Below are 16,763 nucleotides of genomic sequence, written 5' to 3' on the forward strand. Positions count from 1 at the left end.
TTGCTGTCGTCTTCATTTATGGGTGCAAGTTTCTAGTGACCTTCTTCCTGATACGTTCAGAAGTCTCTGACAACAGCAATAATGCACCAAACTAGGCGCAGATAAGGAGCACTCTGTGTCTGAAACTGCGGGGGTTGATCTGAGCCTCTTTTCTCTCTCAGGAGAACCTGAGAAGCTACTATTCTTAATTTCATAGGATGTAATTTTACTGTTTATTAGAAAGCAAATTACAGAAATAGTGGGAAGCCATTAAAAAATTATAAGAACTGTTTGATTTTAAGTACAATTTCCTATAAGAATATAATGGTAAATTGAACTGTATGACTACATTTTAACCATATGCAAGTAGCTAGGGAAGGAAGAATGGGAGTTGGATTGAAAAGAGAAAGACACTAACCCTGGCATTGCAGGCTAATAGGAGTCTACAGTGAAATGGAAGATTATTATCAAGGGATTCAACTCATAGTTTCTGAATTATTCTACCTCTTTGAGGCATGGCAATGATGTGGGGGAAGTAAGGGTTAATAATGACAACAATTATAACTTTACTTTTGAAAAATCAACTAAAAATGAATCAGATAAATCATCCAATAAAAGGAAACTATAATGATTGTTTCCTTCATGTTGTATCACAATAATAGTATAAACTGACAAAGCCAAGCAAATATTCTAAAAGTTATTTAGTTGAATATCTTTAAAATGCACCTAAACAGCTGGTAACAGATTAAAAACTCTATTTTAGAGGTTGATACTCTAATTCAGACAAACTCAGACAAAGGTGACTCTCCAAATAGCAAGGTGAATAAATAAAAGCCACACTCGACACCACAAACTAAACAAGCAAACAATAAATACATACAACAGCAGTATAAAGCAGTGGTACAAGGCTGAGGGGCAAGCGTTCTTTTATTGATGTCAGTCCTGTAATCTGTGATCTTCTCTTTTGTTTAGTCAAATAGTTTTAGTATTTAAGTTCACACCAGCATTATAACTAAGACAGACCAGCAAGGAAAAACTCTACCTAGAATTAGTAGTTGCTATTTTTGAAAGTGTAGCTACTTGGCTGCCAGTATTTAAAACCTGAGGAGTAGCAGGTGGGTGAGGTCCACTCTTTGGTAGGTCTTCCAAAGAACTGTTAAACCTATGTTTTGAAAAGCAAAATAAACAAAGTGAAACAGGTATTAATGAAAATACAGACAGTGATCACCTATACCACATTTTAAAGGTACATTGGTTCACTTTTAAGAGCACTGCTACTTGGTTTTTATTTCTTTGTACTGCTGTTGTTTTTGTTTTGTTTTATTTTCATTTTCCATTTCTTCTGCACAAAAGGTTAAAGTGAAAATGAACAAATCCTCCCATGAGAAAATACAGGCTGGTTTCCCCAAATCCTTTAACACGAGTACTTCCATGCAATAAACAATTATACTTAAAGAGGAAGACCGAAGAGGAATTCCCATCCACTGGACTGGTTTTCTATTACATGCTCAAGGAAACTTAAGGTCAAAGTAGTGAATGAATTGAGTACTATCATAATCCTAATAAGGGTCTGTTGCGATTTGAATTTGAGTCTCTTGATACAGTATATAACACTTCCCAGTATCTTGTGAGGCAGCTGTCTGAATGAAGACGCTACGCAAAGCAACCAGAAATTTCCTTTCAAGTCAGAATGAGTTTAGATCTAAAATTATACTGATATTATTTTGATGTACACAAACTATTGTATCCAGTGCCCATGTAGATGTGTATGTTAAATGTGGTGCTTTGAGTATTTTTAACTCTTTTTCCTACATTTTCCCCCCATTAGGATGCTGACATTAGATTTTAGAAGAACCATTACCAAGTTTTTAATGTCAAAAAGTTGAGAACATATACAGCGATCACAGTTTATTGGTGGCTGCCAGGGGCATCAGAAAAGGGAAACAGAACGACTTGTGAGGTGGCACAGAATGAAAGGTGGCATTCACTTGTGAAGAGTGCGAGAAGGATTAGGAACGGATGGATGGTGGGGAGCAGGTGCATAACTCAAGGAGCGTAGTTAATGCCACTAAGTCATACACTTAAAAAAATGTTTAAATGGCAAATGTTTGGTTATATCCTTATCACATCCAGACACAAAATGATAAACTCAGTATGAGATCTTAAAAAATATGCTCAAGATCTGTAATAGCCTGCAATAGAATGATTTATAAAAACAATAAAAAAATTTTAAAAGCTCCTGCTGTAACATTTTGAGAAGAAAAGATAAATGGAAAATATACAAAATTCCTCAGTGAGGGGTTGGGGGTGGTCTGTAAATTAAAAAATATGTATCAGTCAGTCATGTTACACTGATTGTTAAATGGAAAATGTAATACTAACATAAAGAAATTGATAAGAAGAGGTTTTCACACCATTTTTTTCCTTCATGTTTGTTGACTGCCTGAATGTTTTCTTTTTGCTGATTTTTATTTATTTATTTATTTTTTAAACATTTTATTAGGGAGTCATACAACTCTTACCACAATCCATATATATACATACATCAATTGTATAAAGCACATCTGTACATTCTTTGCCCTAATCATTTTCAAAGCATTTGTTCAGACCATTTTAAAATTCAGCATTGACCATCCTTTTACCAGAAGGAAAAAGAGAGATGCAGAAAATTTAAGCAAAATGTCAAGGTAAAACTAGGTAGTCATTTAAGAAGTAGAAGAGAGACTGTTACAGGAATCGCCAAGCCAAACCCCACTGCCATCGAGTCATTTCCAACACACAACCACCGTAGTTAGGGTTTTCAAGGCTATAAATCTTTATAAGCAAACAGTCTCGTCTTTCTCCCATGGTGTGTTTGGTAAATCTGAACCTGACTTGAGGTTCCAATGCCTAACTGACAGTGCCATCAAGGGTCCTGCTAATGGAGTAAGAAATGTCCGTTCTAGAACAGAGGCCAGCAAACCATGCCTGAGAGCTAAATCCAGCCTGTCACTTGACTTTGTATAGCCTGTGAGGTGAGAATGGTTTTATATTTAAAATTTTTTTTCATAATGAGTATAACATGTGAAATTCAAATTTCAGTGTCCATAAATAAGGTTTTATTGGAACACAGCCAGGTGAATTTATTTACAGATGGTCTGCGGTTGCTTGCCTGCTGTAAAGCAAAGTAGAGTGGTTAAAATGGCCCGCTTACATGACCTACAAAGAGGTAGAACTCCAAAAACAATGGAGACAAAAGTCCTTCATAATAGAAAGAATGATCAGTATTCAGGAAAAAGTAAAATATAGTTATAAAATATTACAGACTATCTAGTCTGGTGGCAGTGATTACACATTGGGCTGCTAACCATAAGGTCATCAGTTCAAAACCACCAGCCAAGACTAGGGAGAAAGGGTTTCTACTCTGGTAAAGAGTTACAGACTCAGAAACCACAGGGATGGTTCTACCCCATGCTACAGGGCTGCCATGAGTTGGAATCGACTCGATGGCAATGAGTCTGATTTTATATACTCACATTAACGTTAATGAAAATGGGTATGAAAACCAAAGGGAGTGACATTTGGAGAAGTTGAGTCTTCCAATTACCTCCATAAACTATGTTACTGGAGAAATTTTAGGGCTACTTGAGAATTAAACTCATATAAGTCTCAAAAATAAAAACAAACCACTTCCAAAGCTAGGTTTCCAAATTTCCAAACCAATTCATTTGGGAGGTTTCCCACGTGCTATATGTACACCGATGATATATCCTCTAAATATCCTGGTTGCAAGACAAAATCTTAAACTACCTCATTCAATATGGAACAGACATTGAGATCCAGTCTCACTTGACATTCCCTAGTATTTATTCCTTTTAGGGTTGGAAGAAGCTCTGATTAATAGTTCCATCAAAATAGCCAGACTTTCTGTTTTGTCTGTTAATTAAAGGAGTTTTTGTTTCACACCCGAGAGGTATGAAACGCCTTTCTCTTTTCCAAGATCTGTCTGGAGCATTGAGCGTGCAGCCGTTTGGCTTGTTTTTCTCAGTAAAAATGGGCAAGGAACTCCGTACTACTGCAGCTCTTGTTATTGCATCTTCCTATGCTTTTCAGTGTGGGCTTAAGCTAACAATCTGTCTAGGAAATTTAGGTGTAAGGCTGTCCATACCAGCCTTACTAACTTAAAATCCATTCCATCTTTCAGCACCAGTGGGAGAAATTCTATTTCCATTTCCCCCTCTGCAATGGATGCTTTGGGTTCCTATTCAAAAGTATTCAATGGTACCTTTTAAAAGCCAAAGCACTATTTTTATCTCTGTTTTCCTATTACAGTTAAGTTCTGTGAAATGACAGTATACGCGTGTAGTCTCTAATTCCTACCTGATTCATCTGTCAATCATTCAACTGGCCTCCTCCCCTATATGCTATAAAACCATGTTTTTCCCAACATCATACTAATGATCTGCTTAGCCACACGAATGTGACTAAATTCAACTGACAATTTACACTCTTCATTTTATGTTGTTTTCAATCTAACTGACCACCCACTTCTCTTCTCCAGTTTACTGTGCCTTGACTATTTAGATGGGAGTATTTCTTTGTACTCGAGTTTAATTATAATATTGCTATCCCCTCCCATCACTTTGAATACCACCTATATACTGATGGCCCAGAATTCCACTTCCGGTTCAGCTTTCTTCTAGAGCTCAAGGTGATTCAACTTTAAAGTAGTTTATAGAATTACCTGTTTTTACATAAAATATCACGCACCTTCTACATTTGTTTGTTAACTTCTTCTCCCACCCCTGTGGTATTTTTGCAAGTACTGCTATGCCAAATATTTTTAACATGTTGCTAGGAAATATAATTAGCCTAACAAAACACTTCCTGGGAGGTGGTAGGTGGGGAACTGTGTCACTGGCAAACAAACTTTGAATACAAGTGTTATTTTCATAAAATTACAGAAAATCTTAACCTTTTCCATTTCATTTTTGAAAACTGGTACAAGATTTACCTGTTCCAAGTCTTCTTTATCTTTCCTAGTCTCAAAATGAAATAATGCAGATAAGTGTAATTTAGCAATCTTATCTATACTCCCCAAACTTCCATTGCTACCAAGTCAATGCTGTTTCAGGCAGCCCTTCTAGAAGAATAGCATTTCCACAGCTACTAACTTAAAAAATTTTTTTTATTTTAACAATTTATTGGGGCTCATACAATTCTTTTCACAGTTCATACATATACATATATCAATTGTATAAAGCACATCTGTACATTCTTTGCCCTAATCATTTTTTTCTCTTTTCTTATTTTACATTTTATTAGGGACTCATACAACTCTTACCACAATCCATACATATACATACATCAATTGTATAAAGCACATCCATACATTCCCTGCCCCAATCATTCTCAAGGCATCTGCTCTCCACTTAAGCCCCTTGCATCAGGTCCTCTTTTTTTTCCCCCTCCCTCCCCATTCCCCCCTCCCTCATGTGCCCTTGGTAATTTATACATCGTTATTTTGTCATATCTTGCCCTATCCGGAGTCTCCCTTCCCCCCTTCTCTGCTGTCCCTCTCCCAGGGAAGAGGTCACATGTGGATCCTTGTAATCAATTCCCCCTTTCCAACCCACTCACCCTCCATTCTCCCAGCATCGTCCCTCACACCCTTGGTCCTGAAGGTATCATCCACCCTGGATTCCCTGTACCTCCAGCCCTCAAATGTACCAGTGTACAGCCTCTGTCCTATCCAGCCCTGCAAGGTAGAATTCAGATCATGGTAGTTGGGGGGAGGAAGCATCCAGGATCTGGGGGAAAGCTGTGTTCTTCATCGATACTACCTCACACACTAATTAACCCATCTCCTCTCCTAAACCCCTCTATGAGGGGATCTCCATTGGCCGACACTTGGGCCTTGGGTCTCCACTCTGCACTTCCCCCTTCATTTAATATGATATATATATACATATACATATATACATATACACATACATACACACATATCTTTTTTTTTTTTTTTGCATGATGCCTTATACCTGGTCCCTTGGGCACCTCGTGATCGCACTGGCCGGTGTGGTTCTTCCATGTGGGCTTATTTGCTTCTGAGCTAGATGGCCGCTTGTTCACCTTCAAGCCTTTAAGACCCCAGACACTATCTCTTTTGATAGCCGGGCACCATCCGCAGCAACTAACTTTTAAGGAAGGACAGTTTCTCTTTCACCCCAACTGGGGGATTCAAACCAGCAGCCATGCCCATAAACACTGCGACACGTGGGTTCCTTATCCATGTGGGGGCCTCAAGTATTTTGTAGAAAAATGCAATTAATATTTTCTGTATACTTTCTGAAGTTTCTTTTCTGTAAATATCTTAATACCCTGGGCTGTAAACTATTGAAAAAAAAGAAAAAAAGAGATCCTAGAGAGAACTCACTTAGAATTGTTTTACAGCTAAGATTTCAAATTCCCTCCAGGAAGTGCATGTAAATTCATTCCTCCTCCCCATTCTAGTTCTACCTTTGATTTTGAGTGATTTTTGTTTATGTATTTATACCTTGCAAAAATGAGCACTTGTTAATTTTACACAAGTATGTGTTAATTTCACAATCACACTTAACATAAATTACTTTTTTACTTCTTTAATATTATCAAATTATAGTTCATCTTTCATTTTTAAAGGATTTTTTCTTTGAATTTAAAAATATGCATAGTGCTATTTTTAGAAAATAATTTTATTGGGGGCTCGTACAACTCTTATCACAATCCATACATCCATCCATTGTGTCAAGCGCATTTGTACATTTGTTGCCACCATCATTCTCAAAACATTTGCTTTCTACTTGAGCCCTTGGTTATCAGCTAGGTACCAAGCTCATTTTACCCCTCCGTTTTTAATAGAAGTACTATTTTAACAAGCAATATTTTATTTCATTTCAGTAAGTCAAGGAGAAGTCTGATTCCAACAAGTTTGCTGCTTCTCTGTAATAAAGCGTTATACTTATCCACTTTTTGAACAGTTTCAGTGATCTGAATCCATTATCTTGCTTCTAAGGAACATTTTGGCCGTACTTCTTCCAAGCCAGATTTGTTCATTCTCCTGCAAATCCATGGTACTTTCATTGTTCCCTACACCATAATTCAAAGGTATCAACTCGTTTCCTTCCTTATTGTGAGCTTTTACATACATATGAAGCAACTGAAATACCAAGATTTGAGTCAGATGCACCTTAGTCTTCAAAGTGACACCTTTGTTCTTTAACACTTCAAAGAGGTCTTTTGAAGCACGTGTGCCCAATACGTTGTTTGATTTCTTGACTGCTACTTTCACACGTGTTAACTGTGGCTCCATGTAAAATGAAATCCTTGACAACTTGTCTCTTCTGTTTATCATGATACTGTCTAGTGCTCTAGTTGGGAGGGTTTTTGCTTTCTGTACGATGAGGAGTACCCACTCATTGGCCCTAAAGACCCTATAGGGCAGAGTAGAATGTCCCTGTGGGACTCCAAGGCTGTAATTCTTTACAAGAGCAGAAAACCTCACCTTTCTGCTACGGAGCAGCTGGTGCTGACTTGGTTCTTTTGGGCCCAAGGTGTAACCCGCTACATTACCACCACGGGTCCTTATGTTGAGGTGTTAATCCATATTAATGGTTGAAGACTTTGATCTTCATCAGTATTTTGTCAGCAAGCCAGGTTATTTCCCAGGTTAGTAAGTCTTCCTTCCATCTTGACCTCGTGTTCTTCTTCATACAGCCCAGCTTCTCAGATTATTTGAATAGCAAACAGAGTAAGTATGATGAAAGGCTACAACACTGACAACACACTTTTGTGATTTAAGCCATGTAGTACACTCTTATTCTATATGAAGAACTGCCTCAGTCTATGCACAGTTTCTTTATGAGCACAATTAACTGTTTTGGAATTCTCATTCTTCACAATGTTATAAAATAGACATGTACTATATAAAAAATTATGTGGTGACATAAAATAACTATGTATCACTAAGGAAAACCTCCACAGATGCTATCCCAGCATGAGCATAGTCTTCTGTTCATAGAAATGAATGGTACTCTATTGGGAATAATTAGATGTATCTGTGAAGTGAGCACCCACACAAAATCAGACATAGAAGATGCACTCATCATTAAATACCTGCTAATAGTTGCAAAAACAGTGTGGACAACTCAGACTGCTTTAAACATTAGAGACAGCTTAAGATAGTTCCTTAATTTTACACTTTCAATAGAAAATTATTAAGATGTGTAACTATCCAGATCTGCTATGTAGAATAGCAATATATTGATGCAATTTTCCTTTACAATATTGTGATAGATTGAAATTTCTTTCTCTTTTTAAATGTAATTGTAAGTTTGGTAACCATGCCTCAAATTTCTTCATGTCCATCTGCGACAATAACCCCATCCTTCCCCACCCACCTAAAAGGTCCGGGGAAGCAGAGGGTCTCTGAGGATCTTGCAGGAAGGTGGGGTGGGGGTGGAGAGCAACTGGGTTTCAAAGAACAGGCTGAGTACCAGCTGGAAGAATGGGGCTAGGCCTAGGCCTGAGGCAGACAAGGGTGGGATGGGGAATCCCTGGTGTGGAGATATCAGGCACAAAAGGCTTAGTTGGATAGTGGTGCCAGCTTTATTATCTTTGGTGGGGCCTAGCAGGATGGGGTGGTGAGGGGCGGAATGGGGGGTGTGTGCACACCAGCAGAATGCAGTCTAAGGGGGTGGCCTCGGCCTGCAGATGGCCATTGGCATTGCCAGTGCAGCCGTTGGATGAAATTTCTTAATATGGCTCTCTTACCCAAGTCTCTAACTTCCACAAAATGACTGGACGGGGTTATGCAAATAGGGTGTGTATAACATTAATTGAGGGAATTGATCCGTTTTTTGTACCATACCCCTGGGTGTTAAGGATGAGCCATCTCTGAAACAGAAGGAGAGAGAGAAACTCCAAGAACCTTGGAAGAGCATGTTCAATATCTCTATCTCAAGTGGTACTGCATTTACCATATGCGACTGTGGTGCAGACTCAGAGGAGCAGCTTGGGGGTTTGGGGGCACTTTCTCCTTATTCATCTCAGGACTATGGGACTACAGGAATGACAAGAGAGCTGGCTCCTGGCTCACAGAGGCTAAGGTCAAGGGACCATGTGGTTCAGAGGATGAGAAGCAGAGAAGAGAGACTTGGCTGCTGGCTGAAGAGACCAATGACTGTACCCTTACTGCTTGCTGATCCTGATTATTAACTTCTCTAGTAATGCCCTTAATTGTTGAGTATTGTCTGTGAGTTCTATGTGGCCACTGCAATGAATTATCAAACCCGGAATAGATGTCGAGTGGTGTGGGAGGAACACTTACTTTGCTGGAGCTTCAATAGGGCTGACATATGGGAAATCACACAGCAGCAAGTCAGAAAAATCATAGCTTCTATCATTGTAAAGACTGTATGTGTTCAGTGATTCTAAGTCTTTCTAAAGTTGTGATTTTGAAGGAAGGTTTTTTTCTTATAGGGAATAAAGCTAAACTGCAGAAACTTTCTGTAATACTGAGCTTTAGTCAAGAATTCCCTATATTTTTAACTCATTGAGATCATTGTATTGAGTAATTTACTTCTCTACAGGGGAAGGAGCCCTGGTAGTATGGTGATTATGCATTAGGCTGCCAATCACAAGGTCAGCAGCTTGAAACCACCAGTGCATACTGCTAGAGAAAGACTAGGCTTTCTACTCCCATAAAGAGTAAAGTCTTGGAAACCCACAGCTGCTGCTGTGGTTCTACTCTGTACTTGAGATTCACTATGAGTCTTCATGAACTCTATGGCAGTAATTTGGGCTTTATATTCTTACTAAGTGCAGTAATTTCTTGTGCTCAATAGATGGCAGCCTAATATTCGGTCATCAAGGCATTCTTTATTTGTATAAACCAAAATAATCCACCAGAAGAAAATAAAAGATCAATTACAAATATTCCTTATTTTACAACAGAGGGGGGATATTACTTTAACATGTGAACTTTAGAAAATGACACACTCTTTACCACACTGGCACACAGGTTTAGTGTGAATGTATATATATGACGGTATGAGCTGAGAAGCACTGTCTTGGCTACTTTGTCGTATTGATTTTTAGTATTAGACTATGCTGTAGATCCTTACTGCTCTGTCTTTTCTGGCAAGATGGACTGTTAAATTATACCTCATGAGCATAGGAGAATTTCAGACTAGGGAATGATTCTGTGCTTCTTTGTATACTTTATGACAAAGTATTTGTTTTAAGTAATACAATCAAATGCCAAGATTTAACAAGAATACAGAATAAAAGTCTAGAATGTTAATTTTTGTAAAAAAAAAGCAATCATGAAGATATGGTGAAGGTCTGTAAACCATTTTCCATTATTAATCAGTTTTATATGGATATCTATGAACAAATTAATAAAAAGGTCATAAAAAGAACCTATTTGAAGATATTTATGTAGTTTTCAGAATCTCTAATCAATATGCAAAGGTGATAGATTTCTGCTCAAGTAGCAATTGTAGACCTATTCTTCAGTGCCAAAATTCAGTTTTGATGATTCTCAATTAGACATCATGTGGATATTATTGATTTCTGTAGGATAGACTATAAACAATAGCTCTCCAGCCACCACACTCGTTTCAGTTTCTTGCAATGTAATTGGTGACTAAAATTTGAATCGTTTTCTTTCTCCAACAGAGAAGACAGGCTAGCTACTCAAAGAGCATTTTACAATATATGTAATTCCTTGAAAATGGGGAGACTATATTATCATACATTATATTTTTTTAATGATAGTAGGTGAAAAAAATCTAAATCCACTACTTGAGCAAGGGAGAGAACAGAGATTTATGAAAGTATGTTTTAATGATAATAATTTTAGATTGTATTTCCTACACGAAAATGCAGGGGTACAGTGGTTGCACACTGAACTGTCAACCAAAGCAAAACTCAGCAGTTCAAAACCAGAAGCCACTTTGTGTGAGAAAGACGAATAAAAGTTAGCAGTCTCTGAAACCCCCACGAGCAGTTCTACCCATAGGGTCAATGAGTGAGTGAAACTAAAATGCTCCTCCATGCCTATTTACATAGGCCTACACAGCTTAAAACCATAGAGATTCTACTATTATATATGTTTTATCACACAGCAGAAATGAGAAAATTGTGATATCAAATGCAACCTTTAACTGAAAGTGAATTACACTTAAATATTTCAGATTTAAGTATGTCCTAGAAGACCTTTAAATAAAATTTCCTATGGTCTCCTATAATTCTCCATGCATATATTATGATGAAATTTTTATTATTGTGACTAATAATATGGTTGTTGCTTCTTTTTAGTCAATGCTTTAGATTAGTTTTAATTTTAACACTGCCTTTATAATGTTAAAATTTTCAATTGTTTTTTTTCCAATGAAGATACCAACTAAGCATCTCACATACCTGTTGTCAAAAATTAGGTTTTCTTTCCTTATAGGTGTCATTGTGCTTGTTATTCATGTTGAAATGGACTAGAAACTCAAAGGAAGACAGACTAAGAAACAGATTCCATTTAATGAAAAAATATCTTCTCTAACTATTTAACTAATAGAGACCAACGTATACAAAACACAATACCAATTCTCCCTTCAAGCACTTAAGATATATGATTCCTGTGTACTTACAATACAAGTATTAATGTCTTGTAATTTTTATGAACAATTTACTGTACACTGAATTTGTACTCAGACCACAAAATGAAAACAATCTCTCCAAAATGTGAAATTCACAGAATTGGAGAAATATGCAATAATACTGAGTTAAAACCACTAATGAGTGGGGACAACAAAATTAATAACAAGTAAAGTAGGGAATGATAAAACTTTTTAAATTTAAAAGAGCATATAATCTAATTGGCAATAGAGAACATGAATACAAATACCTACAGTACAAAGTAGGAAAGGCAGAATAGAATAACAATGTTTTCAATTGAGACCAAGTCGATGATTCTATTAAACACCTTTTCTTAAAACAAAATGAGGATGACTGAAAAAAAAAAAAGATAAATGGTAGGCTTCTGCTTTTAGAAGTAGTTCACCAGACATTAATCTCACAGCTCAATTCATCTTATAATGGAGACATTTTATTTAATTTAGAAACAGTGGCATTCAGATGAAAGAAACATCATGCCTATATTAATACTTTTTTTCCATTTCCAATTTGTATTATTATACTAAAACTCTTGCCTTCCATGAGGTCGTATTCCAGTAGAAGATTTAGGACATGTAGAAACATATTCATACTATACATTAGAATGAGAAGTAAAAATGCGAAGTCATGTTAGTACAGAAATGAGGAGATTATTTCTTGGGTGTGTGTGTACAGTGTGCACTCTGACTAATTTGAGGCTGGAGTTATTAGAAGAACTGAGAAAACCTTGGAAGAGGGAGTATTTGCACTCATCCCCGTCATTCTCCATGGCACATTACTGGTATGGCCAAGATGAATTTATGAGATGATTCAGACCCTTAGATGGTGTTTATTATCCCTAACCTTCCAGGAATATCCTCTTAATCCTGTGTCTGTCTATGTCTGTACATATTTATTGCATGCTCCTGACCATCAACATTTACCAGGAGAGACCAGAGGAAAGATATTAAGGATGGGAAGGAGTGAAACAAAATTTATTAAATGACTGATTAAATGGTTAGCCCATTAGGTTTTAAATGCTGTATATAGAAATCTTTATATATTTTATCAGTAGTTGTTTACTTATAGTCAATCCTAATTTTCCATTTTGAAATTTCTCATTTCAGTGCATCATGATACAAGGAGACTTCAAAAAGTGTGTGGAAAACTCCATTATCTCTTGATCCCCTTCTTTCTGTGAACTTCATGCAACCCCTCCTATAAACTGGACTAGATTTCATTTCTGGAGAGGTTGAGTGGTGGCAAATGGTAAACACACCCAGCTGCCAACCAAAACCTTGTGTTTGCGGTCTGGGTGGAAGATTTTAGGAGATGGAGTCAGAGTAACCAAGAGAACATGAAGACCAGGAGACTATGCTCAAGAGATCCTGTAAACCTGAGGTGCAAGTTATACTACAATTCAGAGGAGTCCTGGTGGTATAGTGCTTTGAGTTGGGCTGCTGACCACAAGGTCAACAGATTGAAACCCTGAGCAGCTTCTTGGGAGAAAGATGAAGCTTTCTCCTCCTGTGAAGGTTTCCATCCTCAGAAATCCATAGGGACAGTTGTACTCTGTCCTATAAAGTCCCCATGAGTCAGAAATGACTTGAGGGCACTGAGTTCGGTTTGAGCTTTTTGGTCACATATTACATTCTCCAGAGAGCAGACTGTAAAACAGAGATTAGCACGGAAGAGACTTATTAAGAAGTACCAACATCTGTGAAAAGAGGCCCCAGGAAGAAGTGAGCAGAAAGCAGAGGAGTGGTCACACAAACCCTATTACAGTTTTAGCTGATCACACAGAAGCTGTGGAGCTAGAATAAACCTTCTGAGTGGTCCCTAATTGGACTAAAATGCCCATGCTTTCTTTTTGGTATTCATAAAGGAGCCTTGGTGCATTGGGTAACTGCAAGGTCAGCAGTTCATACCCGTTGGCCACTCCACGGGAGAAAGATGAGGCTCTCTGTGCTCCTGTAAATACTTAGAGCCTTGGAAACGCTACAGAGATTGACTGTGTGTTGGAAACAACTTTATGGCAGACGGTGTCATTTATTTATTATTTATCTTCTTCGCTTCACCAATCAGTCATTTGCACTGGGGATTGTTAGGATCTGAAACTAATGTGATTTCTAAAAGGACAGACAGGCTCCCAACAGCTGTATCTGGCTTCAGATTACAGTATCACCAGTGTTGGAGCTTGCCTGTGTTTAAATACTAATCTGCAATGAAAATTTCCTCATTTTCCCCCCATCAATAATTCTGCTTTCTGTCATCTCCCACCATCTTCCTACAAAATTAAAGCCTCTTTTCAAATTTACAATCCCTGACAGACTTGTGTTCACCTACAAAGCTGTAGTGAGCAGTTTCATGTATTTATCACCCATGTGAAATTGTTCACTGCAGATTAAGTAGTAAACCCATACTTATCCTTGCTTAATGGACACTCCATCCCTGAGTCTAACTTTATGTTTTAATCAAGTAGAAAATTCAGAGGCAGGTAGCAGTCAGTCAATTTCAAATCCTAATATAAGACCAAGGAGTTGTCATTCCTTTTTTAAAAAATTAACAATCTTTAAGGAAAAATATTTGGTTTAAGACATTTTTCTAGACTAGGATAAGCTAAAGAAATGAATCCAAACTATTCTGACCAGATTTTAGGGAGGACTGAGCTATCAAACTCATCCCTAAATTCTGAATAGCGTATTACAGCGACCTCACATTTTTATACATCCCCGTTTCATTTTTGCATGGCTTTCTGTGTGCTCTGGCAACAGAGGAGATTGTGTATTAAACTGTTAGCCTCAAGGTCAGGATTTCAAAATCACCAGGTGCTCTGAGAGAGAAAGATGAGGGTTTCTACTCCCATAAAGTTTTACAGCCTTGGAAACCCACCCTGCTCTATGGCAGTGAGTTTAAGTTACGTATGCATCATAGGAATTCTGTTTCCTATGTTTCCTTAAGAAAAAACAACAACAACAAAACTACCACCCAACCTGTGGCCATCTAGTCATTTCCAACTCATAGTGACCTCATGGATTAGAGAGTAGAACACCATTCTGGAGGGTTTTCTTAGCTGCACTGTTTACGGAAACAGATCACCAGGCCTTTCTTCTGAGGCACTGCTCAGTGCGTGACGATGTTTTTATACCTTGCTTTCCCTCCTACATGTCAGGCTACTGGTTCTGTTCTTGCCGGGCTCCTTTCTACTTCAGAGTCTCCCCAGTGCTTCTTCTAATGGAACACTGAGTGTCCTCAGTCATCACAGCATTGACTCCCTTTAGGTTTGCAGATCCTGGAATTAAGGTCACCTTCTCAGAGGCTCACACAATCTAATATAATGCCTCCATGCCTACATCTATTCCTTTGATATGAACTAACTTTATTATCCTGGAAACAGTTATAATGATTCTAGAACATCTTGTTTATGTATTTAAGTTATTGATATTCACTACAGGCGCTCTGATGGTGTAGTTAGTTACACATTGGGCTACTAAAGGCAAGGTCAGCAGTTCAAATCCATCAGTCGGGTCTCAGGAGCAGGTTGACGCTTTTTAGCTCCCATAAAGATTTACAACATCGGGCTCTAGAGGGGCAATTCTACCCTACCCTACAGGGTCACCAGGAGTCGGAGCTGACTAGATGGTTTTAGGTTATTCACTATTGTACCACGAGCACAAAGACCAGTGCCTGCTATCTAAGAGTTTACATTTATGTCACTTTGGTTTTACAAAAGACTTACAGCACCTAACCAAGAAGCCCACAGAAGATTTCCTCCCAGCGAGCTGTGGGAGGGGCAGCACACACACTGAGCAGCGAGTCTGGCGTCAGCCAAGCTCCTGTGCATTGGGAAGACACTCAGCATCTTGGCATCAGAAGGCAATAGCTTCGAGTGGAAATAGCATAAGCCAGTGTTTTTAAGGTTGTAATGTTACGTGGTATGTTTGAATCTGGGAACACTCAAACATTTTCTTCCATATAAATTATAGTAATTGCTTTTTGTTTTTTGGTTTACCAAAGGTTTCACAGGAGCTCTCTACTTTTGATAGTGGGGAAACATGTGTTCAGTAATGAGTCATTTAAAAGAATGAATAGAGGCAAAAAAAGAGAATGAATATAGATAATAAGCAAATATATATGATTTTGAATACACAACAGAACACAATAAATATAAAATTCTCTTTTGTGGGGGGAGACAATCCATTATATAACATATAATATCTAGAACAGTGTTTATGAGTAAAAAGACTGCTGTTCTGTATCTTTATTTCAGAATTTCACTCAATAAGATATTTTTATTTCCCAGTTTTCCCAAAGACATTCTGATACAAGAGAGGTTTGCTTGTTACTACAGGTAATGTTTTCTAAGCAACAAAAATATATTACTGCCATTGAGTCAATTCTGACTCATAGTTATCATAAAGAACAAAGTAGAACTGACCCTGTGATTTTCCAAGACAGTAACTCTTTACAGAAATTAAAAGTCCCTACAGAGCAGCTAGTGGTTTTCAGCTACTTACCTTGTGGTTAGCAGCACAACACATAATCCGCTACATCACTAGCATTCCAGTAACGAAAATAAACTTGGCTATACGAGACATTCTGTTGTTGATTAACAGAAACATTACAAGGAAAAGTGCTAAAAATTCTTAAGAGTAACTTCCCAATTTCATATGAGAAACAAGTCTATGATAAAGAAAGTCTGTACAAGAGAGACAAACAAAAACAAGCTATAAATTAGGTCACTTGACTTACAATAATATCGTTGCAAGATACTTTCATAATTTGGGGCTAGCTTTTAACCTAGGTGTATAAGCTGTCCCAGGAGATTCACTGTGTTCAGGAATTCAAGTTTTGAGAGGGTCAAATTTTCTTTTGACTCTCATGCTCATATATGGGGCATTCTATAGATCTAAGTCTATGCTTTCAATAACACAGTAATGGTTTTAATTAAACAATGTATTAAAATTTCATTTTCAATTGTACTTCTTTCAAGTTCTATACACATTTTCTTGTTTGTATTAGGAAACACACACACACTCTCTCCCTCCCCCCTTCAAGCGGTTCTCTAAACTAGCTATTCTACAAATTTGTTTCTTGGAGAAAAACATCATGTTTAGTCT

General features: G+C 37.6%; 1 protein-coding gene across 4 annotated transcripts in view; it reads right to left on the reverse strand.

The window, feature by feature from the left end:
- Window positions 1-16,763, reverse strand: part of PDLIM5 (PDZ and LIM domain 5) — a 215,229-nt gene that overhangs the window by 67,672 nt on the left and 130,794 nt on the right. The window lies entirely within an intron of this gene.

Source organism: Tenrec ecaudatus, chromosome 3 (assembly GCF_050624435.1).
Source record: "Tenrec ecaudatus isolate mTenEca1 chromosome 3, mTenEca1.hap1, whole genome shotgun sequence".
Classification (NCBI taxonomy): Eukaryota; Metazoa; Chordata; class Mammalia; order Afrosoricida; family Tenrecidae; genus Tenrec; species Tenrec ecaudatus.